We start from the raw sequence: 26,726 nt of genomic DNA, 5'->3' as shown, positions 1-26,726 counted from the left end.
TGCTTGGTTATGTACTGGGGTTTATGTTACGAGTAGCAAGTGTGTTATCTTTTGCCCGAAAACTATTATAATACTTAAAGGTGACGCTGATGCTGTGGGATTAAATATTTTTAACCTTTAAATTGTGCCTTTTATTTGTCATTTCTTATAAAGCCGACATCAATCTGTATTGCCGTGTAATGCGTAGTTGACATTCACACATGATTATAGTCGAAGGGCGCTCACGCATACAGTGATTTATGACTGGACCGGCGGTCAGTGTGGATGCTCTTATTGCTGGATGTTGTTACCGGTGGGCTGCACAACTGGCCAAATCTTTTTAAAAGTCCGATTGCAAATAAAGCGTGTTAACTAAATCTTTACTTGAGCGGAGACTAGTTAAAGAGCTTTTAATTTGCTGACAGGAAAGGCCTCGATATACCCGCATTGGAGGCTGGGAGCTTAATTATATGAATATGTAAATATGTGTTGCAAGCTTTCGACTCAATTTCTACTGCAAAGCAGATCTCCGGTGCATTTCTTTCTGTTTTTTTAATGTAACGATCATCTGACTGAACAGAAGAGATAAACCATGATATATATGTCAAAGAAGGCGGAGCCACAGAGTCACACCCACTTATTACATAATCACCACCGACTGGTAATTCAAGTGTGTTTACCACCTGGACTGAATTTTCCAGTACGTTTGCTTTGGCAAGCTGTTTCGAAATGTCAAAAACTGTAAACAAACTTTATTTTGTCCTGATTTTGGTTGAAATGACGTTAGTTTGTCGTTTGATTCCAATCTGAGGTACACCGGGGCCTCAAAGGCCGTGACACACCAAGCCAATAGCTAGTTTTAGGTCGTCATCGAACATCTGTTGGCTTAATTCGTGCAATGTGCAACGCATCGTTGAATCAACATTTAACGAAGTGGAGCCAAACCCATAAGACCCGTTCATTCTCGTAGCTTTGTACCGGTTACTGTTTTAACAATGTCTTGAACGTGTTCTTTGTTTTGCTGTCTATGGAGGGACAGAAAGCTCTCTTATTTCATCAAAAATATCCAATATCCAAATATCAATCACCAAAGGTGAATGAAGGTCTTACAGGTTTGGAACGACATGATGGTGAGTGATTAATCACAGCATTTTCATTTTTGGTGAACTATCCCTTTCATTTTCGAATGAACTATTTTATAACGAAAGACTCTTGTATTTATGTTGACTACCTTGATATATCACTATATAAAGAAATATAACTTGACTAGGCATCAAAATCGTGCAATTTTGGCTATTCGCGTGTTATAAAATGCACAAAATAAAAACTAAAATGACGAAGGCAAGCCGATGACAAAGTCAGGAGGGCACCTACAGAAGGGAGTTTGTATATTAACAGTCGTAGCTCTTCCGTTTTTGTTTTTATGATAAGTACAGACTACTGCCACCTGCTGGTGTGGAGTTACTTCATAAAGCATTCAAGAGGAAATCTTTGGTCCAGACAGACGACGCTAGGTGGTTTTCGCCATTGATATTGGCTTGGTGTGTCTGGGAAATAACAAAAGTCATTCTTTTTTTTACTAGTTCTTCAATGTCAACTTTCTCACATCATATACCGCCACATATCTGTACCACGTGCCACCATCGTCAAAAACGACAGATTTTCGTCGCTGTAAACCACTGTACGTGTGAACGCCTCTTACGAGTGACTGCATAGAGCAAAACCAGGAAGCTGTGAAAGAAGCAAAAGGCGTTAAAAAGTGTATTCCAGTTTTAAGTCAAGTCGGTGGTTAAATTGTCATTTCAAAAGCTTGTTTGGATCTGCTCATAGGAAGGGGTTCTGATTGTGTTGGTCTGGATCATGAGCGTGGATGTCGTGGACAGGGGGAGCAGCGGCTGGGGCAGGTGTCCGGGGACCAGCGGCGGGACCTGCGCGGATTGTGTGAAGGTAGTGGGCAGGGAGCTGGGCTGGCTGCTGGAAGCCATGGGCAGAGAGGCATTAAATGGGAGGGATGTAGGTATAGGAGATGTGGAGCTGGGGCGCATCTGATTTAGTGTGAGACGGGGAGGTTCCTGCTGGAATGGATTGGAGGCCGATGGAGCGGTTATTCCTAATTGGGACAGAGGTCACAGTTAGTTAAAATGTTATGGATTTAGACACACGTGACTACATGACGGTTGATAATGATGCATTCAGACCTGATAAAAAGGGGTTGAAGTTCTTGGAAGGAGGGTTGGAGGGAATCAAGGAATCCAGGTTGACGAGTGAAGCTCCTGTGGGACCCAGAAACGCCTCTGGAGTGCTGCAGGTTCGAGGAGCTGTTTTTGGTAGACCTTCGCCAAGGGAAGACATATCAAAAGGCTCAGGGCTACTGTGACCATTTATATTTGCCTGACCGCCATCCATAGCCTCATCAAAAAGATCGTCGTCTAAAAATGTGAATAAAGCAAAAAATAATGAGCTAAAAATAAATAACTGTTACAACACAAAACGAACGTTACCATTCAAACGTTTGGGGAATGATCGTTGTTTTTATGTTTTTAAAAAATAAATCTCTTGTGCTCACCAAGGCTGCTTTTATATAAAATAAAATCTGTAATATTGTAAAATATTATTATCATTTAAAATAATGTTTTTATTTGAATATGTAAAAATGTAATTTACTACGGTGATGCAAAGCTGTATTTTCAGCATCATTACCACAGTCTTCAGTGTCACATGATCTTCAGAAATCATTCTAATATTGCTGTTAAATATAATAATATTTATTATCAGTGATGAAAACTTGCGCTGCTTCTTCATTTTGTGGGCACAATTTTCGTAATTTTGAACAGAAATAATAGAACGTTTACCTTTTATAACATTATAAATGTCTTCACTGTTAGTTTTGACGAATGTTATGTGATTTTGCAGAATGTTTAAAAAATATATATATATATATATATATATATTACAGACCCCAAACCTTTGAAATATAAAATATTTCTGTATAAAATAAAATCAAACTATTTACAAAAAGAAAAAATGGAAATAACAAATGTTACAATAGCAATAATTAATTATTAATATATTAATATATTGCCTGAGGGACTTCCTGCCCGAGGATGGGGTTTTAAGAGGACCAATGGATCCCTGTTTGTCTGCTGCTAGAGGAGAAAAGGGATCCACTCCAGTTCCTACAGAATTTACAACAAATCTGAACTGGTTGGACTTTTATAGAAGTTAGTGTATTTAGTATATTTAGCATCTTTAGTAATGATCCACATTGATATCTGGAAGGTGAAGTTTGTACCAGGTGCAGAGGAGATCCAGGTCTGATTCATGGACACGGGGCTCGGGGGCATTTTGAGGGGCGCCCCACGGGTCGGATGGGGCTGTTGCTGAGGCCAAGGCTGGGAACGAACACTTGATGACGGTGGTGCCATCCACGAGCTTCCACGATGACGGCTTAAAGAGCTGGGCTCTGTGTGCGGTTCAGATCAGTAATGCAGGATTACTAAGGCTGTATCGCTGGAAATTTACATTCATTAAAGATGCACCATGTCATTTTTTGTTCATGTTTCATCGTCCAAAACAACAGCGGTCAGTGTAGCTCGGTGGTTCTCAACCTGGTGTCCGTCATCCACTAGAGGACTCATCACGCTACTAAACGGCCAAATGGATTAAAATGAAGACAGTCTGGCTCCAAATATGCACTTTTAAAATTACATATATATTTTACAATGTAACATTAACATTGCTGTAATTTACATTTTTTCATCTTTGTAATAAATAAATAAATAAAACATATATATTAAAAGACAAATGTAAAGCAATGTAAATTACATAATAGCAATGTTTTCAATGTCCATGGCAGATTTTGGTCAACTAATTGACTAGTTTCACATAGTTTAAAATAACACATAACACCTAAAATCTAGATTTAATTTGTTCCCTTAATAGCTTGATCTTGCACAACCTGGATATGCAAACATATATACATTTGTCAATGCAAATTTTTTTTTTGGGCTATTTCAGCATATAAAAAGCTGTCATACCAAACTAGTAATAAAAACTGTAAGACATGAGGGACATTCATTTTACTGGAATTATGAGTTTGAATTATTTTTGTTTCCGTGCACAAACAGTTTAAAGCTATTATAGCAAAAGACGTAATATTTTGGGGTGCCTGCCTTTGAGTTAAATAGGTTAAGAGCCACTGGCTCGGTTGCAGCAAACATTTTTGGTTACCAGTGTCATTGAGGAACGCCTAAACTAATCTCTGTTCACAGGCGTATTCGTCATCCATGATTCATCTCTTTTGAAATCTAAAAGAGTCCAAATGCAAGTAAAAACTGGCTGTGACAAGTAAATGATTTTTTTACCAGCAGCTTTTAAGGATATGAGAAACAAAATACCAAAATACCCAAAAAGACCTGTGCTAAAATGCTTCCTTCGTCATAAAGGCAAAAATGTCATTTTAAATAAATAATGATGATCATATAGCATTTTCTTGGTTGAGTTCGAACCCCATTGGCTTGAGTGGCAAAAAAAAAAAAAAAAAAAAAAAGACGTTTTAGCATTGTGACCTCAACAAGGCAATTTGTCCAAAAATACTTGGTGGAGAGAAAACGCTTCAAGCTTATATTCGATCCTATTAGCTCACCTAGACTATCCCAGGGGTCAGGCCTCAGAGGACCAGCCTGGGCCAAGCCACTACGGCCTCCGGACGAATCCCAGGAGCCGGCAGCAGAGGGCACATCAGGAGCCGGAGCAAAAATATCTGCAAGATCCAGCATGGCAGACTGCCAAAGGAAGGGACAGAAAAGCACGTTCAGCACATTCAAGACCGTTTTTTAGGTCAATACGGCGTGCATCTGTACACAAGCGTTCACAGAAACCTTGCAATGGAGACCTCTGACTGCGATGCAGTACCTTGAGACGATGTGACACGCTAAAAATGTACCAGCTTCAATGAACTGGCCGAAACGCGTGATAATACAGTAGAAATAGCTACATGCGACGTTTAAATCTATGTATCTGTTTCCAGCGAAAGCATACACAAGCCTCTTTCATGCGTGCTAATGAAGAGAAAACTGATTAAAAGAGTCATACTCGTCCTCCTTTGGCCTCCATTTCTCGTTTGCTCTCCTCCAGCGCTTTCTGGAGCAACGACTCGTCTCCCTGCCGGCTTCGTTCCTCCTGGAAACCAGCGGACATAGAAAACTTAATTTTTTTCAATATTCGATTTAGTTCTATATGACCATTTTCGGTCCGTTTGTTGCAACCTGGAAAGGCAAAAGTTGTTTTTCAGCAGCTTCTCAATTCACTTCCTTCACACAATAACATATTGTTTAACTTACAGATAACCAAATGAATATTTAATGGCTACAGTGCTTTTTACTCAGTAGAAAATAAATCACGAGTTATTATAAAACTATTTATTATTTATAAACTAATTTAATGTACTGCTGCCTTTAAAGCAAACAGTTAAAGATATCTGGCGCAGACAGCGTGGTGAGGTTGTATCAGAAAGTATATCGGAAAGCCTTTTTGCTTCGGATGTACTGCCTGCAAAAACAGCCACTGCATTTCAAAATAAGGAATTTTGGCAGTTTAGTATCAATAAAAGCTTCTTGGTTTAGGAAGAAAGAGTTGCAGCATGTTTTAAAGGTACACTGAACTTTACGAATATCTGATTCCATCATAAAATGACCGCTTTAGGCCCTAGGCAGCATTAAGAAAAAAGAAAGCAGGTTCTAAACATACTGACCGATGCTGATAATGTGTGATGTAAAGGATTTCTTTAAATTAATAACTACTTGTAAACGTTTTGGCATCAAAATATCTGGTAAATAATGCACCATAATACAAAAATAAAGAAATAAAGCATTAAGAATTTTGTAGAAAATGTAGAATTTGTCCTCCGCTTTCTGTTCAACACTGTTAGGCTGCGACATTTGCCTTTATAAAAAGTGTTTATATTTGAAATCTCATGAAATTCATTACAATTATATGGTTTAAACAATAATAGGTTTTCTTGTATTATTGTGTTTAGGAAGTGTGCTACTTTATTGAATGTGCGCATGTAGTGCCTAAAAAATATATATATATATATATATATATATATATATATATATATATATATATATATATATATATATATATATATATATATATATATATATATATATATATATATTATATATATATATATATATATATATATATATATATTTTTTTTTCACTCACTTAAGCAGGACTTTTTCACAATTGAGGGTAGAATTTTCTAAATGTGCCCCTGAAGATCTCATATTTGTGCATATCGTGATAGATCTTTTAATCATAAGGGTACTTTTCTATGTGGGACACCATTTCTCGAAACATCTAACATTATTTATTAATCTCCGCAGCTCACGCCCCAGGGCGGTACCTGCTGATGTTCCTCTTTACTGAGAGTGAGGGCCAGCTGAAGCTGTGCCTCTTCATCCATCTCCAGAGCAGCAGCAGCAGCAGCAGGAGGAGGTGGAGGAGGAGCTGGCTACAGAGAAACGAACACACAGCATACAGACAGTGTCCCTCACAAAACACAAGCAGGCAATTACTGGGTGTAGCAGTGACTCCTGGGATTGCAGTACCTTGTGCGCCTCCTCCTTACTGAGGCTCATAGCGATCTGAAGCTGTGTCTGTTCGTCGATATCCACAGCAGGGACCGGCTGGAAGGGAAGCGGAACGAGGTTAGTGAAAAGCAAGTGAACCGGAGAGTTCAAAAAAAAAAAAAAAAAAAAAAAAAGTATGTTATTGGTTATAATAACAATACATTGTGCATAATTACATGCAACTAATCCTAAACCAAACCCTCATCCTAACCCTGACCATATAGCAAGTGCCTGCGGTTAATTAACGTTACTCAGTACTTCAATGTATAAGTACACTGTAACAAGGACACCTTAAAATAAAGACAACACCAAGCTGATGGGTCTCAGACTAAAGCACAGCACATATTCCCTAAACATCGAGAGAGATTTATGAGCACTGGATCAATGCACCAGTCCAGTAACACACTCAGACTCATTGTGGCTTCACTTAGAAATGCATTATCGGTGAGAGAGGATGCTAATGCGCTCTCTTCACACACACTGGCCACACTGTCAGATGATGACTGGGGTCTTTCCGCACAATGCTGAATGGAGACAGCAACATGTCGGCCTCACCTCAAGTGCACTACAAAAACAAATCATTAGCCTACGTGCTAATTGGAAATTTGGTGCCGTGCTAAAGCCTCCAGCCAAATAATGAGCTTTCGCAATCTTTTAATTGAAGACAAGTGACCTCCATGAAGCACATTACAAAAAGGCCATATTAATTTACTAAAGCAAAGGTCTCAGACTAGAGGAAAAGTTTCATACAGACTCTCAAGTGTAAAGCCCCATGAAAGCCTCTTCCCATGAAATCAGCCTTGCTTGACTTTAGATTTTCCTTGATAGCAAGTGATACTGATAATGGATCATTTAAATATGCCTCAGCCAATCATAAAGATATTTGACTTTACAATGGAGCTAATGCACTTTTTTGTGTGAAATACACAAAAGCAGAGTTTTGATTTAGCAGTTTATCTTTATTATAGGGATTGCTGTTCCAAATATGTCATTATTTACCAAAATCTAAGATTTGTCACACAAATGAAGACCTAAGAGATAACTGAAAGTCATTTTCACCGAAACGTAGTAATTTCACAAAACGTAATATTTCATTAAAGCAATCCATAATCTATGAAACAAAAGGTTAAATCCAAGTTTTCTGATTAAACATGATAAGATATCAGGAACTTTTTCAGTTCGACTCAGTGTTACTAAAAGGAATTATTTTTGTTATTCTTGAATACTCATTCAATAGGTTAGTAATCTTTTCATTTCTGCTTTTTTTTTGATTTCAGAAGGCGTGTTTACTTTATTCTTTAAACTAGAAAACAATATAATTTTTGTTTTTAATAAACTAGTAATTTGCTGCTTATTAGTAAGTTAGTTATTAAATTAGGTATTGGGGATGTAGAATAAGGCATTAATATGTGCTAACATATTACCAACAGCTAACTTCCTAGTAAAATGCATGCTAATAAGCAACTAGTTAAGAGACCCTAAAATGAAGTGTTAATGTTATTACTAACTTGTCTCCCACTTTATTAATTGGCGTTGCTGTTGGACAGTGTTACTTAAGTAAGATGAATAACTTTTTTTGTTTTGTACAACACTTTATTTGGGAGATTCTTACTATGAACTATCTTTTGTCTCAGTAAACTCCTAAATTGCTGCTCATTAATAGTTAGTAAGGCAGTTGTTAAGTTTAGGTGGATTAGGGGATTCAAAATATGGTCATGAAGAATGATACATTCAAATGCGCATTATAAGTACTAATGAACAGCCAACATGCTAGTAATATGCATGCTAATTAGCAACAAATTAATAGCGAGAACTGGGCCCTTTAAAATATTTTTAGTATCACGTGATACCCAAAGTAAGAGAACCGGTGATCGTGATGCAGTCAGAGTGTGTGTGTGTGTGTGTGTGTAAGAGTGAGTGTGAGCCTCACCTTCTCGCTCTCCTCTCGGCTCATGGCCAAGGCCAGCTGCAGCTGGAGTTCCTCCTCTCCGCTCGTCTGCGGCCGGGCGCGCTCCAGATCTGGGGCCAGATGAGGGGAGGAAGAGGAGGCTGGGAGGAAGAAGAGAGAAAATGTTTGATTCAACCTCTTGCTTTTGGATGAGAAAGGCCTGGCACGGCCACTGAATGTTAAACAAGCGCCCAAATCACTGTTGTTCCATGCCCGGGCTGGAATTGCTTTCCTGTGCCTGTTTGACTCTGCTGCTGAAACAATGGGGTGTCTGTGTGGGGCAAGAGAGCAGGGAAGGGCCGACGGGGCTTACATTATAATAACCCCCCCCTTCGGACAGGTTTTATTTGGCAGTTTCGTCCATCTGTGGTATGCGCTGGACTTCTCAAATGTTGAATGTTTATACTAGCTTTTATTTGTCTTATCTCTTAACACCTGTTATCAATTGCTCTTGCTCTGTGGATGGTGTAAATTAAGGATATGCATCTCATATTCTTGTGGTGCTTCAAGTAAAATTTAGGTTTCTGTTTCAGTAGGATGTTTTTCGTATGATGTTTAATTAGTGTTTTGACTGTGGCGGCGTCTAGGTAAACTAGAACAGGTAAGGGTACTTGACTACGCATTATTTGTGAAGCAATACGTTTCTACTGATATGAAATGAAGTCTGAGCTTTCATGTACTGTCAGTTTTATTACAAATAAATGGATGCTTTTTAATTTAGTGCGAGAACGCTGTAGAGCGTCAGTTCAAGCAGCATGTGAACCAATCGTCTCTTCCTCTTTACTACTAGTTATAGCATGAAATAAACAATAGAACAGGAAACAGTAGAACTTACTGAAATGCGTGTCTCCTGTTAATCACTCGATCAGTGCTTCAGCCACAGAAAACATTACATTAGGTGAACAATGTCTAACTCAAAAAGTCAATTAAAGGAACACTACACGTTTCTTGGAAACTTTTCCAAATCCCCCAAAGATAATAACCTGAGTTTTACCGTTTTTGAATCTATTCAGTCGATCTACGGGTCTGGCAATAGCACTTTTAGCATAGCTTAGCACAGATCATTGAAACTGATTAGACCATTAGCATCACATTCAAAAATGACCAAAGAGTTTCAATATTTTTTCTACTTAAAACTCGACTCTTCTATAGTTATATTGTGTACTAAGACCGACAGAAAATTAAAAGTTGCGGTTTTCTAGGCTGACATGATTAGGAACCATATATATTTCCAGTGTGATAATCAAGGAAACTTGCTGCCGAGTCAAGTTTCAAATAAGAAGAATATTAAAATCCTCTGGTCATTTTTGCATGTGATGCTACTGGTCTAATTGGAATCAATTATCTATGCTAAGCTACAGTTAAAAGTGATCAGCTGAAAGGATTCAAAAACAGTAAAACTCAACTGTTTAACTATAGGGGTGTTGGAGAATGAGCCTATTTTTAATCTTCATGAATTTGCATTATAATATTTAGTGTTACACATTCATTTGCTTATTTATTTACTGTGAATTACATGCTCGATTAGTTTTTTTCATAAGGAGATAGAACAGTGAACAGAGCCCTGGACCAGAAAAGTGGAAAGGGCCAGAAACTGGCAGTGCCGTTTTCCAGTTGCGATCATTTCCACTACAGTGGCTCTGAATGGCGCGTCTGGCCTGGAATGCACTGCCGTACAGATAAGGTCAACTTTTATCCTCATCTACTCTGGCTCATGACCATCCGAACCTGAAAACGGTTTCATTAACACACTTTTTATTAAGCAACCGTGGAAAACAAGCGATGGGAAATGTCTGTACTTTCCCAAAATACCTGGCATCATGACAAATATTTTGTTTTATTGTAAGTAAAAGTAAAACCACATTGCTCCTCATGTCATTAAAGGTTTGATTTCAGTAGATCAACGAAAGAGGTCCTTAAATGATAAGTTGAATTATTAGAAAATAATGGCCTATACAACTACAAGTTACAATTTTACCCTCTATAATTTCTTAATTTGCTGCTTATTAATAGTTAGTAAGGTAGCTGTTAAGTTTAGGAATTGGGTAGGATTAGGGATGTAGAATAAGGTCATGTTGAATAAGGCATCAATATGTGCTAATTATATATTCTAGTAATATCAAGGAATTTATTGAGGAAAAGTTATACTTAGTAGTAAATAAGTGTAGTCTATTCCACAAATTTAATTATTTGACACATTTATAAACAGCCAAAAGCATTGTAATACACATTTTAACACATTTTCTTTCCTAAATGGTCATGCTTATACATCAACCAACGACCTTTAAGAAGACTCCACTGCATTTCATAGTACGGGTTCATCTAGAGTTTTCACTACAAGCGCACCATAGATTGACTGTAAATGCAGTGAGGCACATTCCCCACGTGCATATACTGGAGTTCTGCTCCATAAATATGTGAAGAATGCATTGAGTCAGAAAATGTGTTTTTAAACATATGACAGCTTTGATACGCCATTGGTTTCACAGCTCAAAGATAATCAATTTCAGTTTCTGAACTGTGGCAGCAGGGCAAGCAACCACTGATAAATGGAAACGAGCTGTGTCAAAGTTCTTCTACAACTTTTATGTCCAAAAGGTTTAGGGTACAGTTCGTGAAGGCTGTCATCATCTCTTTAAACCATCCCTTTAAAACAGCATCGTTCACAGACAAAAATCAACCCAAAGCCTTTAAAAACGATCATATAGTAAGCAAAGAGTCTGACAGAGTGAGTAAATGATTGAACATGAGGAGAATGTAGACGCATGTCCGCTCCACAGCTACACATGCTTTAAGTGATGAGATATGCAGCAATCCGCACCCTTCACATTAAAACTGTATCACAAAAAGAGGAAGTAGAACATCCAGAAGAAGGAAACAAGAAGGGTTACAAGCACAAGTCTGTTTGTGACACAGCTCTCTATGTAAACACTGTGTGTACACATTTTTGACTATTGACATAGATTACTCATTGGCTTAGTTCACGTCAGCAGCTGATTGATTATAAAAGCTTTTTCAAATCCGCAGGCGACGAAAGAAGAGAAATCAGTGGGGAAAATGTGAAAATGAAGGTATAGTTCATTCAAATATGAAAATTCTGTCATCATTTACTCACATTCTTGTAATTTCACAACTATATGACTGTCATTAAACTTCTTAATGAAACCTGAGAGATTTCTGTCCCTTCACTCGAAGTACATTTTCCCAAAACTTTGACACTTCAAAAACATCAAAGGAACTCCAAAGAGATTTGTTCCTGAATGTCAAGCAAGCAAATTTAAGCTTTTGATTACTCACTTTCATGAGACCTTCGTTCATCTTTGGAACTTAAATGAAGATGAAATCCTAGAGCTTTCTGACTGTAGCCAGTAAGACAACTGACAAGTACAAAAACTATTCAACCAAAAGGTTAAGGTTGAACCACCAACTATTTTACAGATGTCCTTACTAACTTTGCTGTCTGTGCAAGGTCAGAAAGCTCTCGGATTTCATCAGAAATATCTTAATTTGTTTCTGAGGCGACGAAGATCTGAGGGTAATGATCAATGACAGCATTTTAATTTCAATCTCTATAAATTGATATAAACAGTATGAACAGTCATACTCACAGTTGAAGGAAGAAGGTGAGTGCCTCACCCTGCCATGCTCTTCCCCGTACACTGCTTCCACGCTGGGCTGAGCGGTCTGACGTCCCGGATAGGGAGGCGGTAAAGATCCGTAAGCCATGGCAGCGCCGGTTCCGCCCGCGCGCCACGGGTCTTGTGCGCCTGCGATCTCTCCTGCTTGAGCCGCTCGTCGTCCCTGAGCAGAGCCACCAGCTGCTTGGACTTCTCCCGCACGCCCATGCCCTGGTCCTGCCCTTCCCGGTCGATGTACTGGAAATCCCGCAGAGTCTGGATGGCGTAGATGTTCTCCTTGCACTGCTGGGCCACTCGCTCCGATCCTGACTTGATCAGATAGTCCAGCAGAGTGAGGGCCTTGTAGACGTGTCGCCAGTTCTTGCCGTGGTCGTTGAGCCTCTTCCAGATGATGCCCATGACCTCGGTGAAGGCCACCACGTTGAAGGTCAGGTCTGCGATCTCCATCAGGAGCGAGGTCGGAGGGCCCCACGGGTCGTTGGAGGTGGCCTCCCTGACCTTGATCTCTGCATCCGTGTAGTTGTTCACAATGTTCTTCATCTGCCGCCGTAAAGAAGAGGTCGTCATGATGACTACGGGTGTGGGATGATGGAGATGGTTTGTGGTAAGAAGGAATGGATGCAATACGTGCTACGAAGACGCAATGGTCAGGAATCTCCAGAAAAATCTACAGGTTTGTTAGCCTGAAAACAGAAAGACACATGCCTCATTTCAATGGATTGGTTTTCTGGACGACTTTGGAAAAACATGCACCTGATAATGGCAAATCAATCCTTCTGAGAAGTGCGCTTTAGCACACTTATAAGAAGAGTGCTTACTATTAGAGCTGGGTAGATTACTTACAAACTGTAGGCTGTCACATTTTGGAAAATGTAATCAGACTACTTTTTGATTACTTTTAAGATTACAATATATTATAGACAATATATTATATTCTTTGTAATTAACAACATGAAGTGCATTAAACGTTGCATTTATTTGTTTTTAAAATAGCAGCAATCAAAATAAAACATTTACTAAAAATGAAATTTTAATTGAATGTAATGCTTTTGGACACTTAACTGCACACTGTTGCCTTAAAAAATTATTAGGTTCTATCTGCAGTTTTGCGATATTAGGCTTAAAAGGTTTTGCACTCCATTCCGTTTACAGCCAAAAATGTACACAGCTTAGGTACACATATATTAGGTACACAATATACAACAGTGATCTCAAACAACAAAACATGTGCTTTAATATGTCAGTCAACACATTAAAGGGTTAGTTCCCACCAAAATGAAAATTCTGTCATTAATTACTCACCCTCATATCGTTCCAAATCCATTTTTTGATGAAATCGGAGAACTATCTGATCCTCAATAGACAGCGATACAACTGAAATTGTATTTTTAATTGAAATTAAAAAAAGTCCATAAATTTTGTAAATACATCAGTACTTTTTGCGCAAAGAATACAAAAATAACATAATTTGCTCAACCATTCTTCTCCCGCCAAGTAAGTCTTTTTGGAAAGTATCACAACCCACACATGTGGTTTCCCTGAAGAATAAACAACCTCAGATTAAAAACTTTTAATGCGCATTGCGTTGCGATGCACTCCAAAATGGCGGAAGACAGGAACTCAGGGCAGAAGATTGGTAAAGTGTGTTATTTTTGGTGTTTTTGGCAAACAAAATTATCCTCGTAGCGTCACAAAACACACAAAAGTTGAGCCACTGATTTTACATGGCCTGCTTTATGTATTCACTACGTTTCTGGACCTGGATCACTGCAGTTGTATTACTGTCTATGGAGGATCAGATAGCTCTCTGATTTCATAAAAAAAATTGTGATTTTGTTCTGCAGTTAAACGAAGGTATTATGGGTTTGGAACGACATGAAGGTTAATGACAGTATTGATGACAGTATTTTCATTTTGGGGTGAACTAACTCTTCAAACTTTCAATTTGACTTCATAGTGCACTTATTAAAAGTGTATTTAACTGTGTTGGAAGTCATGAAAGTGTCTCTTTAAGCACACATTTATTTTATTAATTATATTATAAGAGAACACCAGGAATCTGTGTTTTTGACTTATAATAAGTGTTTATATTCAGACTATTAGACTGGATCAGGTAGCAGTAGCCCAGTACCTGCGTGACTCGTCATAGACATAAAAAAGAGAGAAATAGCTCCGGCTACAATCTTCTTCAGCAAGACACACACAGCTCTACTTATTAACTGCCACAACGCCAAAGGTTACGGACTGCAGCTTTAAAAATATACTTTTAAGATTTGAAGTACACTGCAAGTGCACATAAAACACATTTAAGTGCGTTCGTTTTTCACAAGGGTACCGTCTGACAGCTGACAGGATCTTTTGATACGATATCAAAACGCATAACTCATCTCCTCTCCGCGATACAACTCAAACCACCTGCATTCAACACGTCTTCAAAGACACGAGCACCAGCTGAGGAGGAACGCAGGCTTGAAAGAAACCTCCAGACTTCTGCTCTTTTGGCCTTTAACAGTTAAGCTATTTGTAGCAACAGTCTTGGATGTCAAAGGTGCTGTTCAAAGGTGCGCCATTGAGTCAAACAGCTGAAGTGTGTCGTTTATCCACCGCTATTTGTTCACTTCGGGTTAGTTTGGGGCAGGTTTTACCGCTTGTTCGTGAAGACGCGGATGTATTAGCTTCGAACTTGTTCGGTGCTGAAACTACGCACTTCATCAGTTTCGCCTGAATGGCACATGTCTAAAGAAGAGACCAGTAGGACCTCATACAAATAGCTGAGAACCAGCAAAACTTGAAAATCGCATCAGACACGAGTGCCGTGACATTATCTAAGATAAAGGTTGTCGGTCTAGACTCGTATACAGAAAGAGGAAAACGCGAACATGCGTGAGTTAACCAAGTGCTACTGGATCGTCCTTCTGGTCACTGACACGACTAATCGAACACACAGCTACAGAATCATCGGCTTCTACAAAACCAGCGTTCACACCGCGAGCAGTGTTTGTAGCCACTATTTGATGTCGAAGTTCACACCACAGGAACTCTTTCGGGGGTCTACATTAACTCCTACTTCAGGGTTTAACCCAGCGCTGTAGGACCTACCAGTGGCGTAAATGTGCATCGATTGGATGAACGCATAGCACACGCCATTTTCACAAAGCCATAAACAAACACACTCCATGATGGACAGAAACTGTACAAACAACACTTTCCAGATCAACAAGAAAGTGCTGCAGGAGCTGCTTACACTTTCTCGTGAAATCGACATGGATCAATAAGTCTCGATAATTAAAAAAGGAGCAGAATGAATTTATCGTTCAGCGACTGATCAATCTTAAGATATGTAAGAATAGATTTGGATGGAGAATGATTGAAAAATGTAACTGGTGTTTCATGAATGATACCTGACCCGTTGAAAATGTTTTCTTTTTAGTATCGTTTTTATACACAACAGATCACGTCTAACGTGACTCACGTTGTTTGTAGTCTTAAGCACACAAATGATGTTAATATTTTGATGACGTATATATTGTCATTATATTTCGAACACTATGAGCTCAGTTGGTAAACTGAAACATCTCTGGGAAAACTATTTCACCTTTACTTCAAGTTAAAATCAGTAAACTTTGATAGCATAAACTGAAAAGAAAATCTCTTAACTAACTAAGTAACGGTGAAATTTTTAAGTAGAGGAAATTAAACAGTATTTTCTTTTAAACATTGGTAACGCTTACCTCTTACTAGTACTAATTATTACCCACATATGCCTTATTCTACATGCCTAAACCTACCCAATACCTAAACTTAACTACCTTACTAATTATTAATAAGCAGCAAATTATGAATTTATCGTGGAAAGAGTCGTAGTTAACAGTTAACAAGTGTGACCTGTACTAAAGTCTTACCGAATCATTTTAACAGGGCTCTGTTAGAGCGTTTGATCAGTCAGACTAACAAAGATGATTGATTTTTACTAGACTGGACTAGAAATACTGCTGTTTATTTTAAGTCGCTGATTACACATGGCATTGCAGAACCACCGTTGGCTCCCTCTGAACAATTACTCATAACTTTATATGAAAAAGACCGCTCCCCGAATAAAAACAGCCGGGCACAGATCAAAGCCGCGGCGGGGAGAAAGTGCTCTGGTAGTGGCCCGGGCCGTGACCTTGATGTGGTGACACACTCGCTCTCTGGGTTCAGGCGGCAATCAATAACAGCAGTTTGCTTAACTTCACATTTCTGCCGCTCGTCCGCGCTGCGCAAAGAGGGTGGGATCTGGGAAACAAGCGCTGCCGGCACCTGGGCACGACACACGATGAGTTCCCACATCAATCTGAACACAAGACACAGGCTCAGCCCAAACCCATCAGGGGCGCCTGCATGCCGTCGGCTTCACCTTTCCGTGTGTCATTATATGTGTCCAAATTATACATACATACTTGAAAATAGCCTTTTTACTACTTTGCAGAAAGCTGTGTATATATATAGTCACTGGCTCGTAACAAAACACACGAGGAATGAATTATGTGACTGCAGTGAACTATGAACTACAGGTTTTTTTAAAAGGTGGTCACGCTTTGTTTTGAGGTTCAATGCTTGCCATTAACAAACCATTAACTATATCCTTTTAGGATTAATTTTGGGATGTATCATGCAAAAGTAAGTACTAATAAACAGTCAATAAAATTAACGATATGCATGTTAAGACGGAGCGTGAACTGGTCCCTATACCAACATGTTACGAAAAGGTTGACAGCATTATGACATAATCAGGAAGTCAATTCTGTCATGAAAATATAATATATATATATATATATATATATATATATATATATATATATATATATATATATATATATATATATATATATATTTTATTTTTTTATCCTGTTTATTTATTTATTTGTTAATTTATTTTGTATAGGCTAGCACATAAGGGGATATTAAAAAGCAATTCTATAAGGCATTTTAGTATGTATTTAGTACGACGCAGAAGAAAATGATCTTTTGAAAATGAAAATACCGAAAATGAAAATATCCCGCAGGACATCCAAATGAAAAGTTGTGCTATAGATTTGTTTCCAGTTCACGTAGCACTGTCTCTCGTGTTATTTCAGACACATCCCCGATCTCTGGTAAACTAGTTCACTTCGCAGCCCGCTCCAGAAGAAAACAAGTTTCGGTCCGGCTGGAGAAGCAGATCCTCCGCGGTTCACACGCGTCTCACGGATCTTAACGGGGAAGGAAGGCTAAAGCACACCCTTAAACCCATCCAGACGCTTCTCCGCGTCGCGGGACAGGAATAAAGAGCCCCTTTAGCGGCGCTCGCATCCTCGTAATGCGGTATTGCGGCAGGAGCTGAATGTCGAGAGGAAGCGTCTGTTTGCGTGACTCAGCTGGAATAATTGAGGAAGATTTGGAAATATTACACTGACCCGCGAGAGCCGCAATCCCAGCCATCTGAACGCCCTTTGTGTCCTTACCTCTCATTGCTTGACATAAAAGTCCCAACTTCGGGATCCTATCGGCAGCCGTGCTCCTCTCGACATCTCGGCATGTTTTCGGGGATAGTTTTGGAAATCTGGACGCGAAGGCGGCGGACGGTCAACTCGGTCGAGCCCCTTTAAAGTTTCACCTGCGTGCTTCGGTTCTTTCGCTTTCTGGAGGCCTATCCGGTCGGGAGTTATTGGTACATATCCCGAAAAAAAAAAAGTCCCGGGCGCCAAGCTCGCTGATACAGAGCCCCCCTGTTAAAGCCCAGTAAAGTGAACCGAGAGAAGAGGCTGAGGGAGGGAGGAGGGAGGAGATAGAGGGAGGGAGGGAGAGCCTGCAGAGCCGGAGCTTTAACCCTTCCTGCTCCGAAACGAGACGCACGAGCCAGTCACTGCTGCTGCTCTCAGTGTCCCGATTCATCAATCAGATAGAGTTTATTTACAAGCGAGGATTAACTAGAGTGTGTTTAACAAGAAATATTATTTCAGACAAAATAATATATATATATATATATATATATATATATATATATATATATATATATATATATATATATATATATATATATATATATATATATTTATTTATTTTATTTTTATTATATATATATATATATATATATATATATATATATATATATATATATATATATATATATATATATATATATATATATATAATTTTTGTTATATATATTTATTATTTATTTATTTATTTATTTATATATATTTATTTTGTTATATATATATTTTTTATATATATATATATATATATATATATATATATATATATATTTATGTGTGTGTGTGATACTTTCTTTCTTTTCTTCTGTACTTATTTTTCTTTCAGTGTATAGCCTAAAACTATGGTTTTGCATCTCTGAAAAAAAGAGATTTTTTTTCTGTTTGAACAAACAGCAAAGGAGGCAAAAGTATGTGCTTAGACTGAAGAACATTGTTTATAATGGTCTTTTTTCATTAGGAGATTTCCTGTTCATTTTCTATGGTATTTGCAATTCTCACAACCTTGTCTGTGACATCTCTAAATAGTCAGATAGATAGATAGATAGATAGATAGATAGATAGATAGATAGATAGATAGATAGATAGATAGATAGATAGATAGATAGTTTTATATCGGATGCTATTTTATTATCTAATAGCTCATAAAACCAAATAATGGGATTTGTGCCTGCTTTTGGGAAAAGAAGACAGGTATTGTTTAAGGTGTCTGAGGCTGGTGAAACGGTTTAATGTGCCCGATTGGAAACGACAAGGGCAGCTCTGTCAGATTAAAGGGGGTGGAGATGAGGGTGTTAAATTACTCATGACTCTTCCCACAGACCTACCTACCGCTTATTCTCATGATTTATTCATTGTTTTTCAGAGAGGGGTAATATGCCATATAATGGCTAGAAAGTGTTTCCCAACCGTTTCTGTGTTACGCAGTCCTTGCAGCCTCGCGACGGTCTAATTCGGCATTATCTAAAATGTTATAAATGTCATTAAGAATTTGTTTGTGACAGCTATTTGATCCACAAATCAACAAAACGGACAAAACCAAGCCAAATCTGTGTGTGTGTGTGTGTGTGTGTGTTTAACGGGTTTCACGCTAAATCTCTCCAAGTACACACTTTGAGAGTCACTAGCACACAGTCACACTCTTTATCACACGCGTAGAAATAGTGAGGAGGAATGCAAACTATTGAAGATCATTTCTATTCAGAGCTTCCATGTGACGAGTGTTTGGGCCGAGCGAGAGTTTCTGGAAAGACCAGCTCTGCTCTTGACAAACTGATACTCTCCCTCGTTTCTGCTGAATGCACAAAGACATTCTGGGCAGCCGCCAAAAAAAGAAAAACCGTGTAAATTCTGCTTCTCAGATCTGTAACGAGAAGGTAAACAGTGATTAATCCTAAAGAAAACCACTTCTTGACTTCCTCTCCACAAGAGGGTAATGGGGTTTTTATAATTAGAGGCACAAATTGGTATTGTTTTTATTATACTTCATTCTTAAAGTAAGCGGTATCTGATATGTCATATATTTTTACTTAAAATGGGGATTTTACATTTATTGCAAGAAATAAAAATCTGTTGTATTTAGGCATCTTATAAGGCTGTGCCAAGCTGCAAACCTGAGGTTTAGGGTCGGTTTAATATATATATATATATATATATATATATATATATATATATATATATATATATATATATATATATATATATATATATATATATATATATATATATATATATATATATATGCAAACATATATATATGCATACACACACACTTAATAAAATGGCATAAAAAAATACTATGCATAATAAATTAGTTCAGTATTACAAATTAAAAGTTCCAGTTTCTTGAAAGAAATATTTAGCCTGAAATAAGTCTTAACTACATAAATATATTTTACTATATTTTAGTCATATAAATTCAGCTAAGAATCTTATTTATTTCAAAAATATTCCCGCAATCCTGTCCAAATGGTGAGGTAAGGTTTTAATAAAGCGTCAGACACGACGGAGGTTCACCATTGTGTGGTATCATACTTTGACCGAATCCTTCAGAGCAAATATCTCACACAAAACGTCCAACTAAGAGTCTAGGAACGCTATTAGCGCACATTTATCTGTGTCACTATTTTCTACACTTTACATTCTCATTTATTTCTATTCCCGTATATCTCATCTCTATATCCCTACACGGAATGCGCTTTCACTTTCGCGTCGTTGCTTGACGGACCTAGTTTTGCATCCAACAGAACCTCTTCTCCTTTCTATCCACGCTATGCTTTCTTTTTTTCTCCCCCCCCCCCTGAAAACAGACTCTGGGCCAAATTCTTTGTTTCGTAACAAAGGCCCGGCGGTGATGTCATCAGGGTGCACATGCAGACACAGAGCAGAGGAGGAAGTTAAAGAGACGGCGGATCACACAAACCCGTCCTGCTTCTCCACACACACACACACACACACACACACACACAGCACTGATTCCATACACTTTGACCTGACAGGCATGAGAAGGGCCTGCAGAAACACCCATCGTGCTTTTGCTGCCCTCGCATGGAAGCAATTCTGTACAACAACCAAGTATTTTTCAGCGTTGGCTGCTATATTAACCCTTAGGATGCTGCCTGAGTTCAGTAATATACTAACAGCACTAAGAATACAAATCAATCTTAGTGTGAACATCAATCAGTGTTACAACCAAGCAAGCTTTTTTAGGTACAAAAGTAAAGCATCTAACGAAAGGTTTTCTTACATGCTATTTAATTGAACCAACAAGAATAGCGGGCATTTAATACATTTTTAGTTCTCAGAGGCCTACAGATTAATTAGTTTAATTATAATTCATAACTATTCGCCGTCTGGTGCTATACACGTATAATTGCATGCATAAATTATGAGAGACTTTTTAGGTTTTTTTAGCACAAGAGAGTTACAAAGGTTCAGGTTTATTGTTTTGAAAATGCACAAAATACTATTTTCACTCAAAGGTTAATAAATCAAAGCACAAACGAGTTCTACGTTTCTAAATTAGGGCTTTTTAAAAAAGCTTTTTTTTTCATTTTCTTCACATATTTAAGAAACAATTCTTAAATAAATAAATTAAAAAAACCTGCACTAGAGGGTTAATATTTAATATAGTTGCACTGTGTGAGATTTATTGACACTGTTGTTTTTGATGGAAGGTCTTGTACTGTTTGTAAGTTATTAAGCAAACTTAATCATTTCGAGATGTGTTAGTTTCTATCCTTAAAATGATATCGTTAAACAAACGAATGGGTGAATGTTTTTTTTCCAAGATGAAGTTTCAACCAAAGTGAAAAAAGTGCATACTCTGCGAAGCTGAATTTTAAATATTTCGCCATGCTTCGTCTAAATAAGCAACTGTTGAACGGTAGATCGTTTCGGGCCACGGCGACCTCGCATTTCATCTTCGGTGAATACATTGACTTTTAAACGGTGAACAGTGCTGGCGAGAAGCCGTACGTGCTCCTCACAATGGAAAGCGGGGCCATAAAACTGAACGCGAGGCCTTACAGAGGAGTGAGTGATATTGTGAAGGCTCACAAAAGACGTGTCCTCGGCGTTTAAGAGTTATGGAACAGATTCTGGATGCCACTGTTCTAAAGTGCGGAGTTGCCATGGTGATGCGTATTCCATTCTCCGCGGAGAACATTTAGTCTCAGGCGCTCCAAGGTGAGCTCTGCGGAAGAAAAGCGAAGCACGCCGTGCGCCGATTCGGTCCATTTAGAGTAGCTCTGAGTGAATGGAGACGAGCCGAGACTCTCGGAGACGTAGGTGTTGTTTACGCAGCAGAAGGTGAAGATTTTTTTTTCTGTTCAGTAATGAGGTTGCCTTTACATGCGGATGCAGAATGTTCCTGATAATTCTTGATAATGATGATTTTTTCCACCCAAATATACGGGCCTTAAATTAAACCGCCAGCGCAAAACGATTGTAATTTCTTGTCATTTTTAAGATCTCGTGAACGCGCGTATAAATAGTACGCCAAATGGAAAAAGAAACTCGCGGTGTTGGACTTTAGCGTGTGTATGTTGCGGTTAGGGTTGTGGGGTGGATGCGTATCATAAGTACGCAAAAATGCGTATCACACGCGCGCGCACAACATATACGCCGAAGTCCTTTTTTTTGGCGCATCGATACCACGAGGTTTCGATTTTATTTGGCGCACTATTTACACGCGTTTCCGTAAGACTGCGTTGTTTGGTGTGACTCTTGAAGCTGATAAGTGCGCTATATTGCAACCTCGTAATTACCTCCTAATATTTATTTAAAATTAGATTTTAGTTTATATAAATGTTTGTCGGTACATTCTGCAGCTCACTTTAGCCACTTTCAAACGCAGTGAAGTAACTGTAAAATTACATATAATTACAATCCTAAAAAAAAAAGACCCCACACATTCTAAAGATAACTGCATTCAATATAAATTCAAACTATACGTTTTCACTGTATTGTAAATAGCACGCATTCAAGTGTCTGAAAACGTTAGTCAGTTCACAAATCTTACAAATTATGTAATAGTTTTTTTTTTCACGAGCTTAGAGCTCTGTTCAAATCAGCGGTCGTGATCATACCTGTATAGGATATCGTCGTGATGCTTCGATTAGTTTAATGCCAGCTGTTTTTCTATTTCTATTAAAAGAGAGCCATCAGCATCATTACGCACCTAGGGATTAATGGGATGTGAAACAGAATCATTCATATAGATACAGTTCCCAAGGTACCAGTCTCACCTACACACACACACACACACACACACACACACCTTTACCTCTTTGACCAAATGTCCCTGTGTGCCCACACAAATAAAACGGGCTATCCATCAGGAAATCAAAATTAAGCTGCGTTCAATAAATATTTTGCAGAATCGGTCATTAGCAACCCCACAATTATCCAGACGACTGGGGGGGAATAAACTGAAATATTGCCACCCACATGCTGCTCAGGCCCCTACACTGAAAGCTGCACATTGACGCACCTTTTAAAAAAACAATATTATGCAACAGTTCATGTGTTTGATTATTTGATCTCATATTTAACACTAAAGCACTGGCACTTTTCACTGTCTGCATCGCTTTGCCTCGTTACAGCGTTTCAGTGTGGACCAATCCAGACCGGCTTTGCGACGTGCGAAGCTTGCTTGGAAAACCGTCGATAATAATAATAATAATATGAGAATTATTTCTGAATATGATCAGAATATGAGAATGATTTCCGAAGGGTTGTGTAACCGAACTTAATTAAGATCATAATAATTTCATTTTAAAGCAGAGACGCCACAAAATCAGGCCTCTTTTCACTGTCAGATCGTTCTGGGGTTAAATATGTATTGTAAAAAAAACATAAGACAATGGAAAGAGGCATTTAATCTTAAAAGATAAAGCATATGCCAAAATAAACTGTTACTGTATGAGCAAACGTGTGTCCTGTTACACATTTTATTTATTTTGGGTAACACACTATTTTAAGATGACCTCGTTACATGTACTTGCTATATATATATATATATATATATATATATATATATATATATATATATATATATATATATATATATATATATGCAAGTAACTCCAAGACAAACCATAATCCTAAACCTGCAATATAATAAATACTTAATGGAGAAATCGGTAAGTTTTCTTAAACTTTTCGAGCTGGAAAACGTAAACTTTTAACTCGGTTCGTAACGATAAGCGGGACTTAAGTCTGCATTATAGCCGCATTTGACTGACAATGCTCCGCTCTGCATGATAATGGCTCGTGTCCAAGTATCGCTGCGGTGGGCAATACCTTAAATAGGCAGCAGAATTGTTCGGATTCACCAGACGAACAGCAAGCGTTGAATGACGCACCACACGAGACCACCCATCCATCATCAGCATATAAAAAGCGCTGCGGGGACCGCGCACAACACCGCACCGAGAGCACGCAGACCACAGCCGCACCAGCCGTTCTGGATGATACCAGCAAGGAGCATGGAGGTGAACGCAACTGATAAAGCTCTTCATTCAGTTGATGGCACCGCGACGCTCTCCTGCTGCCGCTATCATTCCGAAGGCAAATGCGCGTCGCACCGGGCGCGTCCGGAGCCCAAGGCGCGAGTGGTGCGCTCCTCCAGCACCGGAAAGCGACCCCCGTCGTCTGAACGCGAGCCTAGGCGATCTCTGGATCCCTTCTCCGCGCCTCAGCTCCACAAAACAAAGCATATGAGATACGAGAGTAACGAGCTGGTCAGCGTAAAACCCAGCCACTACCGGCGCGTGGTCGTCCTCGGCGCGCCCCGAGTGGGAAAGACGGCGATCATACGCCGCTTCTTGGGTGATGATGGATTCGAGGAACAGTACGAGCCAACAACCGAAGACTTTCACAGCAAACTCTACCACATCCGAGGAGAGAGATACCAGTTAGACATCCTGGACGCGTCCAAAGAGAGAGACTTCCCGGCCAAGCGAAGACTGACTATTTTGACAGGTCAGTATGTGCAGTGTTTTCACTTTAATCGGCGTTTTTTTTTTAAATAAAAAGATCTAATTTCGCGTGCCTCAACAGGTGACATATTCCTGCTGGTGTTCAGCGTCACCGACCGGGAGTCTTTCGCGGAGGTCTGCTCGTTACGCGAGGAGATCTTCACTGCCAAATCCAAGCTGGCCAAGTCCAAAGAGAACAGGCAGCTTCCGATAATTATCTGTGGCAATAAAACGGACTCGACCTCCTCGAGAGCCGTGCAGCCCTCCGACGTCCGCCGGTCCCTCGGGAGAAAGCGTCCTCTTCGAGGCGTCCGCCAAAGACCGCACCAACCTGGAGGAGATGTTCGAGGCCCTCGCGGTGCTGGGAGGGCTCCCCACGGAAACCAGACCCCGTCTCCACCGGGACATCTCCATCCACACGTACCAAGCGCTGAGCGGCCGAAAGAGAAACAAAAGGGGCGTGAACGAGCCGTGCGGCGCGGTGCACCCGCTCGCCCGCAGACCGAGTTTCAGCAGCGATCTGCGGCGCGTGATGGGCCCGAGCACCCTAAACGAAGCACACCTATTGAGAGGTGCCAAATACAGTAAAAGAGTAACGCTAGGGACTCTGTTTCAAACCTATGAATAATAATTATTCAACGACGTAAGAATTATTATATTCTATAAGCCCCTGGCTGGTCCACGGGACAGGTTCTGCACAAGTATTTGTGAAACGTATCTGTTATAACCCTTGCTTGAGGTGGAATAGCTGGTCAAAACTGGTCACTATCAGGTGTAAACTGGTAGGAAACTGGTGGATCAGCGACTAACCGGCAAATTGGTTAAATTAGTTATTTTTGGGATCACTGATGTTGCTCAACCACACTGTAGAAAGCGGCAACCGTTATCATTAAGAGCTATTTCTACTTGATTAAAACCTATAAACACAAGTTTTGATTGAATAAAGCACCTCGTTTAGATCGGTTTATTGATGTAACTTCATGCATTAGACTTGCAAAACAAAAACGACCATTTTGACACAATTTTTCAGTGTAACTTGAGTAAAGAGATCCCCCCAAAAAAGCTACCACCTTGTTTTTCCCCCCAATAGGGCAATGTTGTAAAGCAAGTGTGCATGTTTTATCTATATTGAGTGTATTACCTCAAATTTGTTTAAACATTTCTTATACTATAAAAACGCTGCGAGTCAAAAGACCAGTTATACCTCAGATTTGTTTACACTTTGTCTTGCATTACAGAAAATAAAAAAAGCATAAAAAATATTGCGTCTTGTTTTTTACTTGAGCTTTTTTTTTTTAAGTCATTGCACACAGAAACGTTGAATATTCATTAAACGAAAGACTCTTTCGATCGTGACGCACCTCCACGGGAGCGCCGAGAAAACGTAACGTCGCACGTAATTAATATTCATGAGCCCGGCTATATTTACACCGTGTCCCCCTCCCCTTATGGGTGAAGGGCGGGAAGAAAGTCGTGGGCGGTGAAGCCCTGTTTCTCATCATCCGCGGCGTCTTGAGTCACCGTCGCTACGCTGGCGTTAAAAAGCTCTCATATTAGTAAGAAAGCGCGCCCACGCGCTCGTATGTGCGAGTCCCGGACTGTACCGGACAATCGCGCTTTGCCTGTTAGACGTTACGCAACACGACGAGGCTGAGAGATGCGTTCCCTGAAACATTCATGAATCCGAATATATTAAAAATACACGATAGCCTACGTTAACTGCAAGACGCGCGGGCGCGCGCGGGTTTTAGCGCATGCGTGGACGCGTGCACGGCGCTCAGCACCACGGACAGCTCGTTCGCTGCGACGAACAGCTGGAACAGCTTGGTATACGAGCTGCATTACTGACTGCTCCTTACAATGACTCATTTTTTAAATCGTGCTTAAACGAGAAGTAACACTGCGAAATAGGGATCGTTCATGATTCTTCTGTGACCTTCTGTGTAACTGAGAACGTGGGTGGTTTGGAGAAGAGAAACTTCAAATAGAAGATGCTATGAGAAATCAATTCTGTGCCTAATAACTCA

At 39.3% G+C, this 26,726-nt stretch overlaps 2 pseudogenes; one reads left to right on the top strand and one right to left on the bottom strand.

Annotated features, from left to right (window-relative positions):
- Positions 1-1,397: 1,397 nt before the first annotated feature.
- On the bottom strand, positions 1,398-17,993 carry LOC122336538 (annotated as a pseudogene).
- A 5,920-nt stretch (positions 17,994-23,913) lies between these two features.
- LOC122336570 lies at positions 23,914-25,719 on the top strand (annotated as a pseudogene).
- Positions 25,720-26,726: the final 1,007 nt, after the last annotated feature.

This window comes from Puntigrus tetrazona, chromosome 3 (genome assembly GCF_018831695.1).
Source record: "Puntigrus tetrazona isolate hp1 chromosome 3, ASM1883169v1, whole genome shotgun sequence".
NCBI classification, from domain to species: Eukaryota; Metazoa; Chordata; class Actinopteri; order Cypriniformes; family Cyprinidae; genus Puntigrus; species Puntigrus tetrazona.
This window is presented reverse-complemented; position numbering and strand designations above follow the sequence as displayed.